The sequence below is a fragment of the Triticum aestivum genome, chromosome 7A (genome assembly GCF_018294505.1).
Source record: "Triticum aestivum cultivar Chinese Spring chromosome 7A, IWGSC CS RefSeq v2.1, whole genome shotgun sequence".
NCBI classification, from domain to species: Eukaryota; Viridiplantae; Streptophyta; class Magnoliopsida; order Poales; family Poaceae; genus Triticum; species Triticum aestivum.
The window spans coordinates 656,966,935-656,992,720 of record NC_057812.1 but is presented as its reverse complement, the minus strand read 5'-3'; positions in this window follow the sequence as shown (position 1 = coordinate 656,992,720).

Sequence of the window (25,786 nt, the reverse complement as noted above, 5' to 3'; positions counted from 1 at the left end):
CGAAGAACACCCACCTCAGCAAGATTCGGCACAGGAAGATGGAGAAGCCAGCCCTCATGAGAGAGCGGCAGACAAAGAGGTCGAGGATGATAACTATACGCCTCCCTCCGAAGACGAGGCAAGCCTCGATGACGACGAATTCGTCATACCATCAGACCCCACCGAACAAGAGCATTTTAAACGCAGGCTTTTAGCCATGGCAAGCAGCCTCAAGAAAAAGCAGCAACAGCTTAGAGCTGCCCAAGATTTGCTAGCTGACAGATGGACTGAAGTCCTTGCGGCCGAAGAGTATGAACTCGAACGCCCCTCCAAGAGTTACCCGAAGCGCAGGCCGCTACCCCGATCAGAGGAAGAAGAACCTACATCACCAGCGCATGACATGGCAGACCGGCCACCTCGCGGCCGCGACAGAGAGGCCTCTTGGCCCTCCACCCAAGCCATGCCCCGACGCTGCTCAACTAAGGCACGGGAAAATGCGCCCGACCTGCGAGACATACTGGAGGATAAGGCAAGACAAACAAGATCGATCTATGGATCGTGCAGGCGCCCTACGACATGTGACAATGATCTTCACTCTGGATACACAAATCTGGCCGGGCCGAACACAACAGACATAGCTCTTCCGAGCTGCGTCGTGATATAGCCCAGTACAGAGGCGCCGCACACCCGCTATGCTTCATGAATGAAGTAATGGATCATAAAATCCCAGAGGGTTTCAAACCCGTAAACATTGAATCATACGATGGCACAACAGATCCAGCGGTATGGATCGAGGATTATCTCCTTCACATCCACATGGCACGCGGCGATGATCTACACGCCATCAAATACCTCCCGCTCAAACTTAAAGGACCGGCCCGACATTGGCTTAACAACTTGCCATCAGACTCAATCGGTTCTTGGGAGGACCTGGAAGCCGCATTCCTCGACAACTTCCAGGGCACTTACGTGCGACCACTGGATGCCGACGACTTAAGCCACATAATTCAGCAGCTAGAGGAATCAGCCAGACAATTATGGACACGGTTCCTAAAAAAGAAAAACCAGATAGTCGACTGTCCGGACGTAGAGGCCCTAGCAGCCTTCAAGCATAACATCCGCGATGAGTGGCTTGCCCGGCACCTAGGACAGGAAAAGCCGAAATCCATGGCAGCCCTCACGACACTCATGACCCGCTTTTGCGCGGGAGAAGACAGCTGGCTAGCTCGCAGTAACAACTTATCAAAGAACCCTGGTAATTCGAATACCAAGGACAAAAGTGGCAGGACACGTCGGAATAAGCAAAAACGCCACGTTAGCAGTGACAGCAATGAAGACACGGCAGTCAATGCCGGATTCAAAGGCTATAAATCCGGTCAGCGGAAAAAGCCATTCAAAAAGAATACTCAGGGCCCGTCCAGTTTGGACCGAATACTCGATCGCTTGTGCCAGATACATGGCACCCCCGAAAGGCCAGCCAATCACACTAACAGGGATTGTTGGGTGTTCAAGCAGGAGGCAAGTTAAGGGCCGAAAACAGAGACAAGGGGCTGCACAGCGATGACGAGGAGCCCAAGCCGCCGAACAACAATGGACAGAAGGGCTTTCCCCCACAAGTGCGGACAGTGAACATGATATACGCAACCCACATTCCCAAGCGGGAGCGGAAGCATGCGCTACGGGACGTATACGCGATGGAGCCAGTCGCCCCAAAGTTCAACCCATGGTCCTCCTGCCCGGTCACTTTTGATCGAAGGGACCATCCCACTAGCATCTGTCATGGCGGCTTCACCACATTGGTTATCGACCCAATCATCGACGGATTTTATCTCACAAGAGTCCTCATGGACGGTGGCAGTAGCCCGAACCTACTTTATCAGGATACAGTGCGGAAAATGGGCATAGATCCCTCAAGGATTAAGCCCACAAGAACGACCTTTAAAGGCGCTATACCAGGTGTATAAGCCAACTGTACAGGCTCAGTAACACTTGACATGGTCTTCGAATCCCCAGACAGTTTCCGAAGCGAAGAGTTAATCTTCGATATAGTCCCGTTTCGCAGTGGCTATCACGCCCTGCTCGGACGAACCGCATTTGCAAAGTTCAATGTGGTGCCGCACTACGCATATCTCAAGCTCAAGATGCCAGGCCCTCGAGGAGTAATTACGGTCAACGGAAACACCGAACGCTCCCTCCGTACGGAGGAGCATATGGCGGCTCTCGCAGCGGAGGTACAAAGTAGCCTTCTCAGGCAATTCTCCAGTCCGGCCATTAAAAAGCCAGACACTGCCAAGCGCGCCCGGAGTAACCCATATCAGGACCGCCTGGCACACTCTGAGCAAGCGTAGCAATGCGGCCCCAACCCCAGCTTTCGTGACATAGCGAAACCAATACCTCGCGTACATAACTTCACCCTTGAAATACCATGGGCACAGGGGAAGGGGCACAATAACGGCAGACCCAAAATACGGCTTAAAACGTACTAGGGGCTACCGGATTCTTTTTTTAATTTTTTCTTACTTTCAGGACTCCATACTTCGGACGACCTGTTCGGCAATTCGACTGCCGCACAAACGATGCAAGATCCAGGGAGGCAGACAAGCCATGCCGCATTATGGAACTCCCAGGTGGTCTCTGTTACGAGCGGTATACCTGTTTTAAATACAATTCCGCGGCCTGCCCCTGGTCAGGACATACTGAATAGTCCAATATCTTTTGCTTACCGCACTATTTGTATCGTTCGGCTTTGATAAATAGCCTCTCTATAAACAATGCTTAGCTTCTTGTCTATTTTTTGCATTATCTTCTTTTCACATTTATGTTTATTAAATGACATGATTGCACCCGTACACCATGGTACGACAAACACACCAGGGGCTTCAGTACCCCTCATAATGGTGTGAGAAGTCCGTACACTTTCACAAGTGCGGCACCCCGAACTTATAGCACTATATGCATCGGCTCCGAATCATGATTTGGGTCAATAGTTGGGTTTGCCCAGCTCCTATGTTTTGGTGCCTTACGTTCCGCTCTATCGACTAAGGTAGCACTAGGAGAACCACTGCGATTGTGCCCCGGTTCAGCTGGGTTAAGCACCTCAGTGGAGAAAGCTAAAACTGACTATCATGATGTGGCGAGAGACCGGTCGCTGTTCAAGAGGTTTTTCGAGTCCCTAAAGGCTTATGCCGCTTCGAGCGAGGAGCTGGCTTTGTCCGGCCAAGGAGTGGATAGCGCCCCGAACTCGGTCTTCCGAACTAGGGCTTCGCTGAAATTTAAAATTATAGAGTTCTATGGCTAAGTGAGAGTGTTCAAGCATTATAGTCCGATTTCCTGGTTCGTTGTGCTGAGCGCCTCCCTCGAAGGACCCAACTATGGGAAAAAGAGCGCTCAGGTTTATGCCGAACACCCCAGCACTAGTGGCACGGGGGTAGAAGCCGACGACTGGCCATCTCTCAATTTTTGATAAACGGCCGCACAGAAAGTAATATTTTAAATTCCACAGAAATTAATATTTTAAATTCAATAAGCATTTCTTAGCGCATATGAACAAGTTTTCAGCGCATAGGATAAACACGAGCGAGTTCATTCAAACATCACATCCTTGGTACATTCATCCGCCACAAGGCGGGCACCTGCAAGAACATCCTTGTAGTAGTTCTCGGGCTTGCGATGCTCCTTCCCGGCGGTGGCCCGTCCTTCACAAGCTTCTCACCGTCCAGCTTACCCCAGTGCACCTTCGCACGGGCAAGGGCCCGACGGGCACCTTCGATGCAGACGGAGCGCTTGATGACCTCAAGCCTCGGACAGGCCTCCACCAGCCGCCGCACCAGCCCGAAATAGCTCCCAGGCAGGGCCTCTCCGGGCCACAGCCGAACTATGAAGCCCTTCATGGCCTGCTCGGCCGCCTTGTGGAGCTCGACCAGCTGTTTCAGCTGGTCGCTCAAGGGCACAGGGTGTCCGGCCTCAGAATACTGAGACCAAAACACCTTCTCCGTCGAGCTACCCTCTTCAGCTCGGTAGAATGCGGTGGCGTCGGATACGCTACGGGGAAGATCTACGAATGCCCCTGGTGAGCTTCGGATTCTGGTAAGTAACAGGTAGTTCACTTTTATATTTCTGCTTTGCATAAAGAATGCCTTACCCGCTGCTATCTTCCTCATCTCCTCCAACTCTTGGAGGGCCTTTTGGGCTTCGGCCTTGGCAGACTTGGCAGCCTCTAGGGCCGTTGCAAGCTCGGATGCTTACGCCTTCGACTCCTGCTCCAAACTCTCATGTTTTTTCATGAGAGCCTGAAGCTCTTGCTGCACCTCGCCGACCTGAGCCCCAAGTCTGTCTCGCTCGGTGCGCTCCGCGGCCATTTTCTTTTCGGCCTCAGACAGTGCTTGCTTAAGGGTCGCCACCTCAGTGGTGGCCCCTACAATAAGCAGTACAATCCTGTTACTCTTTTTGCAATCAAGCCTTTTTATAGGCACTTTTCCTGTAAGGTATTTCTCACCTTCTTCCTCCTCGAGCCGCCGCTTGGCAAGGCCGAGCTCTTGCTCGGTCCGCTCGAGGTCCTGCTTCAGGACACCCACCTCTGCAGTCAGTGCGGCGGTGGATAGCAGCGAAGCCTGCATACGCATATTGACTCTTTTATTTTAGACTCCTGCGAAATTTAATAGATCCTCTATTCGGCTTTTCTTTCCGAACGCCAAACAGAGCATCAGGGGCTACTGTCTATGCGGTAATATTTTTACATATTTTTACTTACCTCGAAGCCTGTTAGAAGGCTAGCGCAAGCTTCAGTCAGTCCGCTCTCGGCGGACTGAACCTTCTGGATCACCATACTCATAATAGTACGGTGCCCCTCGTCGATGGAGGCGTCGTCAAGCACCTCCAGCAGATTGTCCGGCACCTCCGGTTGGACCGAGGCCGCCGGCTCAGAAGGCTTGCTCCTCTTGGAAGGAGTTCGCCTACCGCGGTCCGGAACTGTGGAAGATTCCGGCGCGGTGTCCGGCACAAAGCCGGACTGAGAGCCCTGGGGAGCCTTATCCCCTTCACTCCTGGAGTCCGGGAGGTTGCCTTGCGGCTCCTCCGGGACCACCTCCTCCTGCCCGGGAGCTTGTCGAGATGCCACTTCGGCGTCGTCTGCAGTGCGGGGGGAGACAGCGGGCGGAACTAAGTTCACGTCCGATGAGTCCAGGGAGCCGCCTGACGATTCGTCGAATTCGGCCTGGGGCGGACTGCATAATTACATTCGACATTAGGGAAAGCTGTGCAACAAAGGAACATCATGAGTTACTCTGATATCCGAACTTACGATTTCGCCGGACGCTTGGCCCTGTTTGGCCACTCCTCTTTGCCCTCTTCGGTGTTGGGGGCGTAGTCCGACGGAGGGGTCTTCCTTTTCCTAGACCCCTCGGTCTCCCCCGTTGGGGCGGCCTTCCTCTTCTCTCCTCCCTCCGCTGGGGGGGGGGAGGAGAGTTTTCTTCTTCCTCCTCCTTGTTTTCGCGGGAGGAGGGTGTCTCGGACTCGTCAGATGACGAGTCCGACACCACCATGTTGCGGGCACTCTTTTGAGTCCCCGTGGTCTTCTTCTTCTTGGCCTTCTTCTCCGGCACCACATAAGGCGCCGGAACCAGCAGCTTTGCTAGTAGAGCTGGGGCTGGGTCTTCGGGCAGCGGAGCCGGATAGTTAATCGGTCCGGATATCGCCCGCCAAGCCTGTGAAAGGTAAGGGAGTTTAGATCCCGCATAGAGTCAAACTATGAAAAAAGCTTAGCATCCTGTAAAAGGTGTAGATGGCATGCCTCACTAGCGTGACGCTGCGAGCTGTATCCGCGGTCCTCGGAAGCGGATGCGGGAGCCTCGGCACCCTTGAATAGCATCTTCCAGGCGTCTTCGTACGTCGTGTCGAAGAGCCTGCTGAGGGTTTGATGCTGCGCCAGGTCGAACTCCCACAGATTAAAATCCCGTTGTTGGCATGGGAGGATCCGGCGGACGAGCATAACCTAGATTACATTAACAAGTCGGACTGGCTTGTTCACCAGGGACTGGATGCATGTTTGCAATCCGGTCACCTCTTTTTCGTCACCCCACGACAGGCCCGTCTCTTTCCAGGACATAAGCCGCGTGGGGGGTCCGAATCAGAACTCGGGGGCTGCGGTCCATTTCGGATCGCGCGGCTCGGTGATATAAAACCACCCGGATTGCCATCCCTTTAGGGTCTCCACGAAAGAGCCCTCGAACCATAGGACGTTGGCCATCTTGCCCGCCATGGCGCCTCCGCACTCCGCCTGGTTGCCGCGCACCACCTTGGGCTTGACGTTGAAGGTCTTGAGCCAGAGGCCGAAATGAGGGCGGACGCGGAGAAAAGCCTCGCACACGACGATAAACGCCGAGATGTTGAGGATGAAGTTCGGAGCCAGATCATGGAAATCCAGGCCGTAGTAGGACATGAGCCCCCGGACAAATGGGTGGAGTGGAAAACCCAGTCCACGGAGGAAGTGGGGGAGAAATACTACCCTCTCATGGGGCCTTGGGGTGGGGAGAAGCTGCCCCTCTTCGGGAAGCCGGTGTGTGATGTCCTTGGACAGGTGTCCGGCCTTCCTTAGCTTCTTGACTTTACCCTCCATGGCGGAGGAGACCATCCACTTGCCTCCCGCTCCAGACATTGCTGGAGAAGGTTGAGGTGGGAAGTGCGGGCTTGGGCGCTGGAGCTCGGGTGCACAAGAGATGGATAGGCAAAGGAGGAAGAAGGCGTAGGTAAAAAGGTGGATCCTTGTCCCCTTATATGGGTGGATGTGGTTGTGCGTCCCCACCTGCCTAGTAAAACTCGGTTGCCTCCCAAGCGCCGTGATAAGTGGCGCGGTTGGGTTACCCACGTCCGTATTGATGAGAATCCCGTAAAAGGGGGGTACACGATCTCTGCTTTGACAAGACGTGCCAAGGAAACCGCCTCGCAAAACACGCTGAGGTGGAAATGTGAAAACGATTCGAGTGAAGGACTTGGCTGTAGTGTGATGACGCACTGCGGAATACGTCAGCAGATTTGATTTGTGTTAATATTATTCTCTCTATGGAAATATGTGGAAGCTTATTTTGCAGAGCCGGACACTACTCTTGGTGTTTACAATCTTCTATGAAGGACTTGGAGGAGGAATCCGCCTTGCAATGCCGAAGACAATTTGCGCGCCGGACTCTCGTCATTGAAGCCTGGTTCAGGGGCTACTGAGGGAGTCCTAGATTAGGGGGTGTTCGGGTAGCCGGACTATACCTTCAGCCGGACTCCTGGACTATGAAGATACAAGATTGAAGACTTCGTCCCGTGTCCGGATGGGACTTTCCTTGGCGTGGAAGGCAAGCTTGGCAATGCGGATATTCAAGATCTCCTACCATTGTAACCGACTCTATGTAACCCTAACCCTATCCGGTGTCTATATAAACCGGAGGGTTGTAGTCCGTAGGCAATCAACTCCATATACAACAATCATACCATAGGCTAGCTTCTAGGGTTTAGCCTCCTTGATCTCGTGGTAGATCTACTCTTGTACTACCCATATCATCAATATTAATCAAGCAGGACGTAGGGTTTTACCTCCATCAAGAGGGCCCAAACCTGGTTAAAACATTGTGCTCCCTGCCTCCTGTTATCATCCGGCCTAGACGCACAGTTCGGGACCCACTACCCGAGATCCGCCGGTTTTGACACCGACAAAGACCGTGGTTTTGAAGTAGCGCTAATCGACCCCACTCTTTTTACTAAGAAGGTCAAAGGGGAGTTGTTTGTGTGCCAATTATATGTTGATGATATTATCTTTGGTTCCCCTAACAAAGCTTTCAATGAGGAATTTGCCACTCTCATGACCTCAAAGTTCGAGATGTCTTCCATGGGAGAGTTGAAGTTCTTTCTCGGGTTCAAAGTGAAGCAAAGAAGAGAATTGAGGAACCTTCATCAACCAAGCCAAATACACTCAAGACATGCTCAAGAGATTCAAGCTAAGTGGCGTCCACTCCTATGCCCGTCAAATGCCAACTTGACATAGATCCCAATGGTAAAGCGGTGGATCAAAAGGTATATCGCTCCATGATTGGCTCTTTGGTTTACCTTTGTGCATCTAGAGCGGATATCATGTTGAGTGTGGGAATTTGTGCACGGTTTGAAGCCGCACCTAAGGAAAGTCACTTCGTGGCGGTCAAGCGAATCCTTCGATATTTGGCTCATACCCCAAACTTTGGCCTATGGTACCCAAGAGGAGCAAACTTCAAGCTTGTAGGTTATTCGGACTCGGATTGGGCGGGAGACAAAGTGGATAGGAAGTCCACTTCCGGAGGGTGCCAATTTCTCGGTTGCTCTTTGGTGAGTTGGTATTCTAAGAAGAAAAGTTGTGTGTCTCTCTCGTCCACCAAAGCGGAGTATGTGGCGGCCGGTAGTTGTTGTGCACAACTCTTATGGATGAGGCAAACTTTAAAGGATTACGGTGTCATTTGTGACAAAGTGCCTCTTTGGTGTGACAATGAAAGTGAAATCAAGATTTCTCTCAACCCGGTGCAACACTTCAAGACGAAGCATATTGAGATCTGGTATCACTTCATCCGGGATCATATTAGGCGAGGAGAGATCGAGCTCAACTATGTCAACACTCTTGATAACCTTGCAGACATCTTCACGAAGCCCTTGGATGAAGCAAGATTTCACGAGTTAAGGCATGAGCTAAATATCATTTATTCAAGCAATGTTGCTTGAACCCGTGCACACCCCACCATACTCAACTTGTTATCTTTGTTTAGGTGTAGGCATGGACATAGAGGGAGTCTTGTTCCCTCAATGAACTCTCCCTCCCCCCATTATGCATAAATTGATCAACTCTTTCACATTAGCCATTTTTTATGGCACTTGTGCTTCAAAGACGAGTTTTGGTCATGGGCTCAAGGATAATTCTTCGCGGTGCCATACCAATTGACTCAAACATAGGTGGCTCCAGCCACCGCCCTCTCCTTGGAGAGATTCTCATGGTTGGTCCTTGTTCTTGAGGTGTCTCGTTCGCTTGTCGTTTTTTTCCCGCATAGCCCTTTCTTTTGTTTGAAACTTGCATCGTTTTGAGCTCACGGTACTACCGCGGTCTGCCATGGTACTACCGCTTGTGGAGTGCGCGGTACTTCCGCACCCAGCGCGGCAGTAATTTTTTACTGTCGCCTGGGGGAGCGGTACTACCGCTCTGGAGCGGCTCTTCCACCCGAGAGGTACTACCGTGATGAGATGTGGTACTACCGCGTTGCCGAGGGCGCGTGGGGTTAAGACCCGGGCAGGGGGAGTTCCAACTCCCCCATACCCATTCATTTGTCTCTCTCCCCACTGCCTCTCTCTCTTCTGCTCAAGAACGGTGCCAGAGAGCCTCGCCGGATCTCTGTCCCCGGCTACTCTCCTGGGATTCCGACCGGTGGGATCGTTCCCCACCACTTCCTCTTGCCATGGATCAAGGTCTCTTCCCAAATCCCTCTCTCTTTTGTTCGTGCTTTCGCTTCTAGGTTTTGGGGAGATGCATGTTGATTCTTTAGATTTTAGGCTAAATCTTTGCAAGAGTAGGATGTAGGAGAGTAGTGATGCGTAGAAAGTGTACTTGATATGTTGTCCCGTGGTAGATTTGATCAACCGTAGTACCGCCTCGTTGTCACGGTTGTTCTCAGATTCATCTGTTCGGATCTGATGTCGTGCGGTACTACCGCCTAGCAGGTGCGGTACTACCGCTCGTACGGTACTACCGCCCCTCAGGCGTGGTACTACCGCACGGGCCGCGGTACTAAAGCTCTACTGCCGCTCCGAGCCCCGGTACTACCGTGCCACTGCGCGGTACTACCGCGACTAGGAGCGGCACTAATTTTTTAGTACTGCGTGACTAGGCCGTACTACCGCTGCTGTTAAATCTTCCTCATGGCAATTAACATATGCATTTTCTACTGGTTTCTTGTGTTTTGCTGTGGTCTTTGTTTTGACCCGTCTTGCTTCTCGTGTGTGTTTGTGCTTTGTGTGTGTCTCAGGTGGTGGCTCCGGTGTCCCTGCTCGTCGTTCCAATCCAAGCCGAGACACGGGTTCCAAGCGTCTGCGCAACCAAGAGGATGTTCTAGAGGGCCCCAATGCCCCCAAGCGCAATGTCAAGACCACTGCTAGCAAGGTCAAGGAACCAACAAGGGACATGAATGAGATACCTCTTGCTGAGTTTGTCTCTCTTAGGAAGACCAACCCCTATGCGCATCCTCGCGCAAACTTCAGAGGGAATGAACTGTTTTGGACCAAGCAGCAGAATCTCATTTACTTGGATGTGATCAAGGCCAAGCAGAATCTGTATGTGGATGTGCACTGGATCTACATGCATCACATGAGGGAGGATAAGCATCGTCACTACTTTGGTGAGGCCTTGGACCTTATTGAGCAGTTTTCCATTGAGGACGTGATCTCTTTTCATCCGGACTATGACCCCGAGCTGGTGGCCCAGTTCTTTGCCTCGGTCCACTTCCACTCTGGGGAGGATCGGAGGATGACCTGGATGACCAATGGACGCCAGTTGACTGCTACTTGGAAGGAGTTCATGTATTTGCTCAGAGTGCCTGATGAGGGGCTCCACACGCCTGTTGGTGTTCGCCCTCATGCCAACTCCGAGTCAGCAAGCAAGGACAAGCTTATGCCATTCTACGTTGAGAAGAAGCTGGCCAGTGGCAAGTCGACGTGGGTGCTCAACTCATTTCTTGACATCATGCACCGGATCTTCCGCCACTCCCTCTTTCCTCACATTGGAGACAAGGACAAGGTGCATGCCTTTCTTGTGGACATATTGCTCATTTGTGAGGAGGCCCGAGTTTCTCATACTCAACCACTTGATGTCTCACATATCATGTGGTGTGAGCTTCGGTTCACGGTATTCACCCGCAAGGTACCCATCTATGGTCCATATCTGTTCCTCCTGATCTCGAAGACTTGGGAGAAGATCTATCCCAATGAGGAGTTTCTGGCCCCTGACTGGATTCGTCATGACTCCATCAAACTCCGCATCAAGCCCAGTGGGCTAACACTACTACTCGTGCCGAGGCTAAGGCTGCTAAGAGGGCAGCTGATGAGGAGGAGATTGAGGAGGAGAGTGCGTCTGAGGACAGTCTGCAGAATATGCACCTCCCTCCACTGAGCCCTCATGGGCGAAGAAGCTGAAGGCCAAGATGAAGGCCTTGTTCTGGATGCAGGCCAAGGGGCAGTATCAGGCTCACGTGGTCTCCAAGGAGAGTCGCCGCCGCGACAAGAAGATCATGAGGGTGTTTGGAGAGGATGTTTCTGGCGGCTCTGAGGAGCACATCACTCCAGAGGCTGAATGGATGGCAAAACAAGGCTACAGGTGGACTGATTCTAAGGAGGAGCACATTCCCGCTGTCGAGTCTGACGAGGAGCGTGCGAGCGACTACTCCGCTTGAGCCACCACTTGTGTTGTAGGTGTCCTCTCTGCCTTTTTAGCGTCTCGATGCCAAAGGGGGAGAGAGTGTAGGGATTTGTCGTGTCGTGTCGTGTTTGCTTCGTTTGTGTTTGGTTTGTTGGACCGTGTTTGCTTTGGTTTGGTTTGAGTTTATTTGAGCGTGTGAGACTTATCTATCATATGGTGTAAGACATATGCACTCTATCTATCACACCTTACTGAGCTTATGATATATTGTGCTACTTAGTTCTTGCTCTTATCTACTATCATGCTTAGTGTTAGCATTGTTATTGCAAGATATGCCATGTCTATAAAATATAGGGGGAGTGTTGATCCTAGTATGTGTGCCGTGCAGTCCAAAGCACTCATCTAACTAGCACACATCTAGGGGGAGCCCGTCTATATTTTAGAGATGTATGGTTTCTTCATGTTCTATTCTTTCTCCACTGTGCAAATCCCGTATTGTCATCAATCCACCAAAAAGGGGGAGATTGTAAGGGCATATTTATCCCTAAGGTGTTTTGGTGATTGATGACAATGCATTTGCGGACTAATCGTGTGTCTCGAGTATTTTAGATATTTCATGACTAGGCACGAGACGGTTAGGAGCCCCTCAAAGATTATTGAAGACAACGTTTTTCTACGTTCCTTTTTCGATGGATTTGAGTCGTAGGAAAGCCGTACAATTAAGAGGGGTTCCACTTTGGAAAGGTTTGGGTGGAATCATCACATACACGTTTACTCCTCTTTGCACCGCCTTTCCTTTAGCACCTTGGAGCATCCTTCGTTTCTTCTTGTCTGTGCAAAAAAAGTCTTCCTATCTGTTGCTGTTCTGAGGCTTGCGGTAGTACTGCTCTTCGGAGCGGTAGTACCGCAGGCCCCTGCGGTAGTACCGCATGCCTTTGCGGTAGTACCGCTCCTTGGGAGCCGTAGTACCGTGAGCCCTGGTCCGGCGCAGCACGAGTAGCGGAAGTAGGAGTGGGTGTAATTTTTTACATCCGGTCCCCGCGCGGTAGTACCGCTTGCCTTCAGCGGTAGTACCGTGTCGGACTTATTGCACTATTTTGTAATCAGCGGAACTAGCCACAGACGTTTATCTGTCCACGGCCTTCCCAGGCTGGTCCAACCCCGCCTTGCGATAGTACCGCAAGGGTGTGTAGTAGTACCGTAAGGCCTTGCGGTAGTACCGCTTATCACGGGCTGGTTAAGTGGATAACGGTTGGATTTCTCTCTCCACTATATAAGGGGTATCTTCTTCTCCGAGTTGAGCACCTCTTCCAACCCTAAGCTCCATTGTTGCTCCAAGCTCCATTTTCGCCCGATCTCTCTCCCTAGCCAATCAAACTTGTTGATTTTCTAGGGATTGGTTGAGAAGGCCTCGATCTACACTTCCACCAAGAGAAATTCGATTCCCCCACTAATCCCTTGCGGATCTTGTTACTCTTGGGTGTTTGAGCACCCTAGACAGTTGAGGTCACCGCAGAGCCATATTCCATTGTGGCGAAGCTTCGTGGTGTTGTTGGGAGCCTCCGACTAAGTTGTGGAGATTGCCCCAACCTTGTTTGTAAAGGTTCGGTCGCCGCCTCCAAGGGCACCAATAGTGGAATCACGGCATCTCGCATTGTGTGAGGGCTTGAGGAGAATACGGTGGCCCTAGTGGCTTCTTAGGGAGCATTGTGCCTCCACACCGCTCCAATGGAGACATACTTCCCCTCAAAAGGAAGGAACTTCGGTAACACATCCTCGTCTCCACCGGCTCCACTCTTGGTTATCTCGTACCTTTACTTGTGCAAGCTTATTTGTGTTATCTCCCTTGCTTGCTTGTGTGCTTGTTGTTGTTGCATTATATAGGTTGCTCACATAGTTGCATGTCTAGACAACCCACTTTGATGCAAAGTTTAATTTGGTAAAGAAAAGTTAAAAATTGTTAGTTGCCTATTCACCCCCCTCTAGTCAACCATATCGGTCCTTTCAGTGATTTAAGGTAAGGTTAATTAATTTAGATTTTATTTTTAGAGATTGTTCGTGATTGATTCTATATTACTAAATAGCTTGCGCCAGTATGGAAAGTTCCGATCTGTTCAGATTTCTTTCATTGTGTGAGAGGGTGACGTGAAAATAAACCAATGAGGTGGAGGGGGGGGGGACAAAAAACCAGCGAAGGTGGGAGGAGGTACCAAAAAAACCATGGGAGGTGGGACGAAAATAAACCGTACGAGGCTACCAACTGCTCCATTTGGAGTCGAGATACAGGCGTGTAGGAAAGAAAAATCAGTTTTGCGAAGTCTCAGTCGATTGAGACTTTGTTATGTCTCAGGCGATATTATCTTTCCTTGATTTTGCATGGAGATTTGTAAAAAAAACATTTTCATTTTTTCTTTTTCTTCTTACATATTGACTCAGTGGACTGAGACCTAGCTACACCCCCAAAAAATTAATATAGCAGCAGCAGCCACCCGCTCACTGCATCGTGCACCGTGGTGGCTCTGAAGGTGATGGGAGAGAATCGGAGTCAAGAGGACCCACATGTATTGAGGGGCAAACCTGGCCACATATTGCCCTCGTTGCGGTCAAACATCTTTTACCAGATTAAAACATAGTGAAAGTGCATTTATGTGATGTCGCAAATCGATGGTGAGAAGATTGAAGCTTCGCGACCTCACATCTGGCCATCAACGTCCAGGTTCAGCCCCAAGGAGACCCGCTCGCCGGACGAGGGCGGCGCGGCCACGAACATCAACGATTATGGCGCCACCTTCTCCACTCCTTGGGTGCGAGACTGGGACAAGCAGCTGACCCCTCCGTCGCGTGGTGAGGGCGTGGATCCAGAACAACACCGACGGCCATGGCGGATCTAGCCGCTGCCTACCTGCTGCTACTCGACCGGGCAGAGGAGGCGGAAGGGGAGATGGTGGGGGGTTTCACAGAGGCAGGGGAGGGGGCCGTGGGTATTTCCCGACAGCGAGGTCACCGGTGGTGGCGGGTGGGTGTGAATCGGGAGATGAGGGAGAGGGGAAAAGAGAATGGAGGAGAACGAAGAAGATAGTGTCTGCGTGGCAATTTTTTACCTACATGGAGTTTTTCCGCCTGCCAACTCAACCTAACAAGTGGGTCTGGACGATTAGTGATGTCATCAAAGTGCTTAGCATCTAAGAGCATCTACAATCGGGCACACCAAACCCTTCTCAAAAACCCGGGTGGGCCGTTGGATCACTGACCGGTCATGAAATTTCGACCCAGTCGGGTGCCTCAAGGCCTCAAACGCCCAGACTGACCGACACCCCTCATATCCATCCAAATATGGGGCGGATATGGGGGCGCCCGGGCGCGCCCATGTAGTTCTGACGATGGGGTCCCATGCAGAATCATCTGAAAACACGGCGGTTCGACGAACACCTCCTCCATCGCCGCCCGAGGCCAGATCCAGCCATTTAAGTCAGTCGGCGTCCCCCAACCCTAGCTCATTCACCTCCTCCTTTTCTGTGCCGCCACCTGAGCCTGCCTGCCTCCTCTTCCCCGCTCTCCCATGCTCTCCGGCATCGCCATGGTCCGGCAGAAGATCACCACGTATGCCATGCTCACGCCGGAGTGCCAGAGGCAAATTGTGGAGAAGATCCAGGCTAGGCGCCTCGCTGTCAGGCTGCCTCCGGACTCGCCGGAGCCAGAGGAGGAGGGGGAGTGATACATCTCCAACGTATCTATATTTTTTTGATTGTTCCATGCTATTATAGTATCAACCTTGGATGTTTTATATGCAATTATATATCTTTTTTGGGGACTAACCTATTAACGTAATGCTCAGTGTTAGTTGCTGTTTTTTAGAAAATCAATACCAAACAAAGTCCAAATGGTACGAGATTTTTTAATAGTTTTTTCTAGACCCAGAGAGATCCTAGAAGGGTCGGAGAAGACCAGGAGAGCCATGAGTGTGACGCCCCCGATTTGATCGTACACTAATCATACATGCAAATGTGTACGATCAAGATCAAGGACTCACGGGAAGATATCACAACATAACTCTAGACACAAATTAAAATAATACAAGCTTTATATTACAAGCCAGGGGCCTCAAGGGCTCGAATACATAAGCTCGAATACACAAGAGTCAGTGGAAGCGACAATATCTGAGCACATACATAAGTTAGACAAGTTTGCCTTAAGAAGGCTAGCACAAAAGCAACAACGATCGAAAAGGCAAGGCCTCCTTCCTGGGAGCCTCCTAACTACTCCTAGTCATCTGCGGTCTTCATGTAGTAGTAGGCATCCTCTGGGTAGTAGTAGTCATCAGTGGCGTCGTCTGGCTCCTGGGATTCGTCATTTGGTCGCAACAATCGGGTATGGGGGAAAAAGAAGTAGCAAAGCAACCGTGAGTACTCATCCAAAGTACTCGCAAGACTTACATCAGATCTAAACTAAGTATGCATCTGTATCAAAGGAAATGGGCTGTATTTGTGGACTAAACTGCAGAATGCCAGAAGAGAAGGGGAAAGCCTAGCCTATCAAAGACTAGCGCCTTCAAGCATCTTCAAGCATCTTGCAGCATATAGAAGAGTACAGATCAACATAATGTAAAGTAGTAGTGTTATCAACCTCGGCCAGAGATCCTTTCTCGACTCCTTGCGAGAAAGCAATCCCAGAGCCATACTATCCAGTTATCATCTCATATCCAAGTCTCATCTCCATGTCTCATCTCAAGTATCCAGTTCTAGTTGTATCGATCGGGATACAACTCTAAGTGTCCGTTACCATAGGACAGACTATCGATAGATGTTTTCTTCCCTGCAAGGGTGCACCAACTTACCCACCATGCTCGATTAACTCCGGCCGAACACACTTTCCTGGGTCATGCCCGGCCTCGGCCAAACAATACGCCGCAACCCGACCTAGGATTAATAGAGACGCCAGCACGCCGGACTAAACCTATGCCCCCAGGGGTCATGGGCCATCTCCTCGAAAACTCCTGCACGTTGCGTACGCGGCCGGTGAGCAGACCTAGCTGTTGGAAATATGCCCTAGAGGCAATAATAAAATGGTTATTATTATATTTCCTTGTTCATGGTAATTGTCTATTGTTCATGCTATAATTCTGTTATCCGGAAATCGTAATACATGTGTGAATACATAGACCACAACATGTCCCTAGTGAGCCTCTAGTTAACTAGCTCGTAGATCAATAGATAGTCATGGTTTCCTGACTATGGACATTGGATGTCATTGATAATGGGATCACATCATTAGGAGAATGATGTGATGGATAAGACCCAATCCTAAGCATAGCACAAGATCGTGTAGTTCATTTGCTAGAGCTTTTCCAATGTCAAGTATCATTTCCTTAGACCATGAGATCGTGTAACTCCCGGATGCCGTAGGAGTGCTTTGGGTGTACCAAACATCACAACGTAACTGGGTGACTATAAAGGTATACTACAGGTATCCCCGAAAATATCTGTTGGGTTGACACGGATCGAGACTAGGATTTGTCACTCCGTATGATGGAGAGGTATCTCTGGGCCCACTCGGTAATGCATCATCATAATGAGCTCAATGTGACCAAGTGTTTGGTCACGGGATCATGCATTACGGTACGAGTAAAGTGACTTGCCGGTAACGAGATTGAATGAGGTATTGGGATACCGACGATTGAATCTCGGGCAAGTAACATACCGATTGACAAAGGGAATTGAATACGGGATTGATTTAATCCTCGACATCGTGGTTCATCCGATGAGATCATCGTGGAACATGTGGGAGACAACATGGGTATCCAGATCCCGTTGTTGGTTATTGACCGGAGAGTCGTCTCGGTCATGTCTGCGTGTCTCCTGAACCTGTAGGGTCTACACACTTAAGGTTCGGTAACGCTAGGGTTGTAGAGATATTAGTATGTGGTAACCTGAAAGTTGTTCAGAGTCCCGGATGAGATTCCGGACATCACGAGGAGTTCCGGAATGGTCCAGAGGTGAAGATTTATATATAGGAAGTCCAGTTTCGGCCATCGGGAAAGTTTCGGGGGTAATTGGTATGTACCGGGACCACCGGAAGGGTCCCAGGGGTCCACCGGGTGGGGCCACCTATCCCGGAGGGCCCCATGGGCTGAAGTGGGAGGGGAACCAGCCCCTGGTGGGCTGGTGCACCCCCCATGGGCCTCCCCCAGCGCCTAGGGTTGGAAACCCTAGGGGTGGGGGGCGCCCCACTTGGCTTGGGGGGCAAGTCCCCCTTGGCCGCCGCCCTCCCCTTGGAGATCCCATCTCCTAGGGCCAGCACCCCCTAGGGCCCCTATATATAGTGGGGGGGAGGGAGGGCACCCGTACCCAAGTCCCTGGCGCCTCCCTCTCCCCTCGTAACACCTCTCTCTCTCTCGTTGGAGCTTGGCGAAGCCCTGCCGAGATCACCGCTGCTTCCATCACCACGCCGTCGTGCTGCTGGATCTCCATCAGCCTCTCCTTCCCTTGCTGGATCAAGAAGGAGGAGACGTCTTCCCAACCGTACGTGTGTTGAACGCGGAGGTGCCATCCGTTCGGCGCTCGGTCATCGGTGATTTGGATCACGACGAGTACGACTCCATCAACCCCGTTCTCTTGAACGCTTCCGCTCGCGAACTACAAGGGTATGTAGATGCACTCCCCTCTCCCTCGTTTCTAGATGACTCCATAGATTGATCTTGGTGATGCATAGAAAATTTTAAAATTCTGCTATGTTCCCCAACAGTGGCATCATGAGCTAGGTCTATGCGTAGTTTCTATGCACGAGTAGAACACAAGTTGTTGTGGGCGTCGATTTTGTCAATTTGCTTGCCGTTACTAGTCTTATCTTGATTCGGTGGCATCATGGGATGAAGCGGCCCAGACCGACCTTACACGTACGCTTACGTGAGACTGGTTCCACCGACTGACATGCACTAGTTGCATAAGGTGGCTAGCGGGTGTCTGTCTCTCCCACTTTAGTCGGATCGGATTCGATGAAAAGGGTCCTTATGAAGGGTAAATAGAAATTGGCATATCACGTTGTGGTTTTGGCGTAGGTAATAAACATTCTTGCTTGAAACCTATAGCAGCCACGTAAAAACTTGCAACAACAATTAGAGGACGTCTAACTTGTTTTTGCAGCATGTGCCATGTGATGTGATATGGCCAAAAGGATGTGATGAATGATATATGTGATGTATGAGATTGATCATGTTCTTGTAATAGGAATCACGACTTGCATGTCGATGAGTATGACAACCGGCAGGAGCCATAGGAGTTGTCTTAATTTATTTATGACCTGCGTGTCAACATAAACGTCATGTAATTACTTTACTTTATTGCTAAACCGTTAGCCATAGTAGTAGAAGTAATAGATGACGAGACAACTTCATGAAGACACGATGATGGAGATCATGATGATGGAGATCATGGTGTCATGCCGGTGACGACGATGATCATGGCGCCCCAAAGATGGAGATCAAAAGGAGCAAAATGATATTGGCCATATCATGTCACTATTTGATTGCATGTGATGTTTATCATGTTTTACATCTTATTTGCTTAGAACGACGGTAGCTTAAATAAGATGATCCCTCACAATAATTTCAAGAAAGTGTTCCCCCTAATTGTTCACCGTTGCGAAGGTTCGTTGTTTCGAAGCACCACGTGATGATCGGGTGTGATAGATTCTAACGTTCGAATACAACGGGTGTAAGCCAGATTTACACACGCAATACACTTAGGTTGACTTGACGAGCCTAGCATGTACAGACATGGCTTCGAAACACGGAAGACCGAAAGGTCGAACATGAGTCGTATAGAAGATACGATCAACATGAAGATGTTCACCGATGATGACTAGTCCGTCTCACGTGATGATCGGACATGGCCTAGTTGACTCGGATCATGTATCACTTAGATGACTAGAGGGATGTCTGTCTGAGTGGGAGTTCATTAAATAATTTGATTAGAAGAACTTAATTATCATGAACTTAGTCTAAAAACCTTTGCAAAATGTCTTGTAGATCAAATGGCCAACGCTCATGTCAACCTCAACTTCAACGCGTTCCTAGAGAAAACCAAGCTGAAAGATGATGGCAACAACTATACGGACTGGGTCCGGAACCTGAGGATCATCCTCATAGCTGCCGAGAAAGCATATGTCCTAGTAGCACCGCTAGGTGATGCACCCATCCTAGAGAACCAAGACGTTATGAACGCTTGGCAGTCACGTGCTGATGATTACTCCCTCGTTCAGTGTGGCATGCTTTACAACTTAGAACCGGGGCTCCAAAAGTGTTTTGAGCTACACGGAGCATATGAGATGTTCGAAGAGCTAAAAATGGTTTTCCAAGCTCATGCCCGGGGCGAGAGATATGAAGTCTCTGACAAGTTCTACAGTTGTAAGATGGAGGAAAATAGTTCTGTCAGTGAGCACATACTCAAAATGTCTGGGTTGCACAATCGCTTGTCCCAGCTGGACATTAACCTCTCGGACGAGGCGGTCATTGACAGAATCCTTCAGTCGCTCCCACCTAGCTACAAGAGCTTTGTGATGAACTACAATATGCAGGGGATGGTGAAAACTATTCCTGAAGTATTTTCAATGCTGAAATCAGCGGAGGTGGAAATCAAAAAGGAACATCAAGTGTTGATGGTCAATAAAACCACTAGTTTCAAGAAAGGCAAGGGTAAGAAGAACTTCAAGAAGGACGGCAAGGGAATTGCTGCGCTCGGTAAATCAGTTGCCGGGAAGAAGCCAAAGAATGGACCCAAACCTGAGACTGAGTGCTTTTATTGCAAGGGAAAGGGACATTGGAAGCGGAACTGCCCCAAATACTTAGCGGACAAGAAGGCCGGCAACACTAAAGGTATATGTGATATACATGTAATTGATGTGTACCTTACCAGTACTCGTAGTAGCTCCTGGGTATTTGATACCGGTGCGGTTGCTCACATTTGTAACTCAAAACAGGAGCTGTGGAATAAGCGGAGACTGGCGAAGGACGAGGTGACGATGCGCGTCGGGAATGGTTCCAAGGTCGATGTGATCGCCGTCAGCACGCTACCTCTACATTTACCTACGGGATTAGTTTTAAACCTCAATAATTTTTATTTAGTGCCAGCTTTGAGCATGAACATTGTATTTGGATCTCGTTTAATACAAGATGGCTACTTATTTAAATCTGAGAATAATGGTTGTTCTATTTATATGAGAGATATGTTTTATGGTCATGCTCCGCTAGTCAATGGTTTATTCTTAATAAATCTCGAACGTGACGTTACACATATTCATAGTGTGAATACCAAAAGATGTAAGATTGATAATGATAGTCCCACATATCTATGGCACTGCCACCTTGGTCACATCGGTGTCAAACGCATGAAGAAGCTCCATACAGATGGACTTTTGGAGTCTCTTGATTTTGAATCATTTGACACGTGCGAACCATGCCTCATGGGTAAAATGACCAAGACTCCTTTCTCCCGAACAATGGAGCGAGCAACCAACTTATTGGAAATTATACATACTGATGTGTGCGGTCCAATGAGCGTTGAGGCTCGCGGTGGCTATCATTATGTTCTCACTCTCACTAATGACTTAAGTAGATATGGGTATGTCTATTTGATGAAACACAAGTCTGAGACCTTTGAAAAGTTCAAGGAATTTCAGAATGAGGTAGAGAATCAACGTGACCGAAAGATAAAATTCTTACGATAAGATCGTGGGGGAGAATATTTAAGTCACGAATTTGGTATGCACTTAAGGAAATGTGGAATCGTTTCACAACTCACGCCGCCTGGAACACCTTAGCGTAACGGTGTGTCCGAACGTCGTAATCGCACTCTATTGGATATGGTGCGATCTATGATGTCACTCACTGATTTACCGCTATCATTTTGGGGATACGCTCTAGAGACAGCTACATTCACTTTAAATAGGGCACCGTCTAAATCCGTTGAGACGACACCGTATGAATTATGGTTTGGGAAGAAACCTAAGCTGTCGTTTCTAAAAGTTTGGGGATGCGATGCTTATGTCAAGAAACTTCAACCTGAAAAGCTCGAACCCAAGTCGGAAAAATGCGTCCTCATAGGGTACCCTAAGGAAACCATTGGGTATACCTTCTACCTCAGATCCGAAGGCAAGATCTTTGTTGCCAAGAACGGGTCCTTTCTGGAGAAAGAGTTTCTCTCGAGAGAAGTAAGTGGGAGGAAAGTAGAACTCGATGAATTACTGCCTCTTGAACCGGAAAGTAGCGCAGCTCAGGAAGATGTTCCTGTGGTGCCTGCACCGACTAGAGAGGAAGTTAATGATAATGATCAAGGTACTTCTGATCAAGTTGCTACTGAACTTCGAAGGTACACAAGGACACGTTCCACACCGGAATGGTATGGCAACCCTGTCCTGGAAATCATGTTGTTAGACAACGCTGAACCTTCGAACTATGAAGAAGCAATGGCGGGCCCAAATTCCAACAAATGGCTTGAAGCCATGCAATCCGAGATAGGATCCATGTATGAAAACAAAGTATGGACTTTGACAGACTTGCCAGATGATCGGCGAGCGATAGAGAGTAAATGGATCTTTAAGAAGAAGACAGACGCGGATGGTAATGTTACCATCTATAAGGCTCGACTTGTCGCTAAGGGTTATCGACAAGTTCGAGGGGTTGACTACGATGAGACCTTCTCACCCGTAGCGAAGCTGAAGTCCGTCTGAATCATGTTAGCAATTGCCGCATACTATGATTATGAGATATGGAAAATGGACGTCAAAACGACATTCCTTAATGGCTTTCTTAAGGAAGAATTGTATATGATGCAGCCGGAAGGTTTTGTCGATCCTAAGAATGCTAACAAGGTATGCAAGCTCCAGCACTCCATCTATGGGCTGGTGCAAGCATCTTGAAGTTGGAACATTCGCTTTAATGAAATGATCAAAGTGTTTGGGTTTATGCAGACTTATGGAGAAGCCTGCGTTTACAAGAAAGTGAGTGGGAGCTCTGTAGCATTTCTCATATTATATGTGGATGACATACTTTTGATGGGAAATGATATAGAACTTTTGGACAATATTAAGGCCCACTTGAATAAGTGTTTTTCAATGAAGGACCTTGGAGAAGCTGCTTACATATTAGGCATCAAGATCTATAGAGATAGATCGAGATGCCTCATAGGTCTTTCACAAAGCACATACCTTGATAAGATATTGAACAAGTTCAATATGGATCAGTCCAAGAAGGGGTTCTTGCCTGTGTTGAAAGGTGTGAAATTGAGATCAGCTCAATGTCCGACCACGGTAGAAGATAGAGAAAAGATGAGTGTCGTCCCCTATGCCTCAGCCATAGGGTCTATCATGTATGCCATGCTGTGTACCAGACCTGATGTAAACCTTGCCGTAAGTTTGGTAGGAAGGTACCAAAGTAATCCCGGCATGGAACACTGGACAGCGGTTAAGAACATCCTGAAGTACCTGAAAAGGACTAAGGATATGTTTCTCGTATATGGAGGTGACAAGGAGATCGTCGTAAAGGGTTACGTCGACGCTAGCTTCGACACAGATCTGGATGACTCTAAGTCACAAACCGGATACATGTATATTTTGAATGGTGGGGCAGTTAGCTGGTGCAGTTGCAAGCAAAGCGTCGTGGCGGGATCTACATGTGAAGCGGAGTACATGGCAGCCTCGGAGGCAGCGCATGAAGCAATCTGGATGAAGGAGTTCATCACCGATCTAGGAGTCATACCCAATGCGTCGGGGCCGATCACTCTCTTCTATGACAACACTGGAGCTATTGCCCTTGCCAAGGAGCCCAGGTTTCACAAGAAGACCAGGCACATCAAGCGTCGCTTCAACTCCATTCGTGAAAATGTTCAAGATTGAGACATAGATATTTGCAAAGTACATACGGATCTGAATGTCGCAGATCCGTTGACTAAACCTCTTCCGCGAGCAATACATGATCAACACCAGAACTCTATGGGTGTTCGATTCATCACAATGTAACTAGATTATTGACTCTAGTGCAAGTGGGAGACTGTTGGAAATATGCCCTAGAGGCAATAATCAAATGGTTATTATCATATTTCCTTGTTCATGGTAATTTTCTATTGTTCATGCTATAATTGTGTTATCCGGAAATCGTAATACATGTGTGAATACATAGACCACAACATGTCCCTAGTGAGCCTCTAGTTAACTAGCTCGTTGATCAATAGATAGTCATGGTTTCCTGACTATAGACATTGGATGTCATTGATAACGGGATCACATCATTAGGAGAATGATGTGATGGACAAGACCCAATCCTAAGCATAGCACAAGATCGTGTAGTTCGTTTGCTAGAGCTTTTCCAATGTCAAGTATCATTTCCTTAGACCATGAGATCGTGTAACTCCCGGATGCCGTAGGAGTGCTTTGGGTGTACCAAACGTCACAACGTAACTGGGTGACTATAAAGGTATACTACAGGTATCCCGAAAGTATCTGTTGGGTTGACACGGATCGAGACTGGGATTTGTCACTCCGTATGACGGAGAGGTATCTTTGGGCCCACTCGGTAATGCATCATCATAATGAGCTCAATGTGACCAAGTGTTTGGTCACGGGATCATGCATTACGGTATGAGTAAAGTGACTTGCCGGTAACGAGATTGAACGAGGTATTGGGATACCGATGATCGAATCTCGGGCAAGTAACGTACCGATTGACAAAGGGAATTGAATACAAGATTGATTGAATCCTCGACATCGTGGTTCACCCGATGAGATCATCATGGAACATGTGGGAGCCAACATGGGTATCCAGATCCCACTATTGGTTATTGACAGGAGAGTCGTCTCAGTCATGTCTGCGTGTCTCCCGAACCCGTAGGGTCTACACACTTAAGGTTCGGTGATGCTAGGGTTGTAGAGATATTAGTATGCGGTAACCCAAGAGTTGTTTGGAGTCCCGGATGAGATCCCGGACGTCACGAGGAGTTACGGAATGGTCCGGAGGTGAAGATTTATATATAGGAAGTCCAGTTTCGGCCATCGGGAAAGTTTCGGGGGTAATCGGTATTGTACCGGGACCACCGGAAGGGTCCCGGGGGTCCACCGGGTGGGGCCACCTATCCCGGAGGGCCCCATGGGATGAAGTGGGAGGGGAACCAGCCCCTGGTGGGCTGGTGCACCCCCCATGGGCCGCCCCCTGTGCCTAGGGTTGGAAACCCTAGGGGTGGGGAAGCCCCACTTGGCTTGGGGGGCAAGTCCCCCTTGGCCGCCCCATGGAGATCCCATCTCCTAGGGCCGGCGCCCCCTAGGGGCCCTATATATAGTGGGGGGAGGGAGGGCAGCCATACCCAAGTCCCTGGCGCTTCCCTCTCCCCTCGTAACACCTCTCTCTCTCTCTCTCTCTCTCTCTCTCTCTCTCTCTCGTTGGAGCTTGGCGAAGCCCTGCCGAGATCACCGCTGCTTCCATCACCACGCCGTCGTGCTGCTGGATCTCCATCAACCTCTCCTTCCATTGCTGGATCAAGAAGGAGGAGACGTCTTCCCAACCGTATGTGTGTTTAACGCGGAGGTCCCGTCCGTTCGGCGCTCGGTCATCGGTGATTTGGATCACGACGAGTACGACTCCATCAACCCCGTTCTCTTGAACGCTTCCGCTCGCGATCTACAAGGGTATGTAGATGCACTCCCCTCTCCCTCGTTGCTAGATGACTCCATAGATGTAACACCCCAAAATTTTGGCCATGTTTTATTAATTAAAATTTTGCCAGGAAATTAATTTTTTATTTTCTGGACCTTCCTTTTTGATTTCAGAACCATTCGTTTCTCTAATATTGTGGAGTTTTTACCCCAAGTGAAAACTTTTCAAATGAATTTGTTGGACTTGTATACCCTCTCAAGAAAACATTTCTTTTATCAGTAGATTTATTTGCATAATTATTTACCCTAAGCTCTATTTCCTTAATAATGGGTTTTCATGAGTTTTGAGCCTCATTTGCACTACAACCATGTGATAAATTTATTTAAAGTTCCAACCAAAATTTGGGGATGTCATGTGAAGTTTCCACATCACTTTTATGCAAGAATATATTTTATTCATTGGAGATTTTGAGCTCTAATCCAGGTTTTCAAAACTGGTCCTGTTTGTAAAATTGCACTACAACTTATTTAAATATTTCTTTAAAGCTTCCACCAAAATTATGGGATGTTAGTAGTAGAATATAATTCAACTTTATGCAAAAACCCATTGATGGTCTTTGAAAAATTTGAGTGAATCATCCGAATCTTCATTCTGGTCCAGCTTAATGAATTGTACTGCAACCATATTCTAACTTTCCCTTTTACCCTTGAATCTTTTTCCTGCTTATAGCACACCCTACCAAACCCTTAAGTCTAGGAGAGTGGACCCAT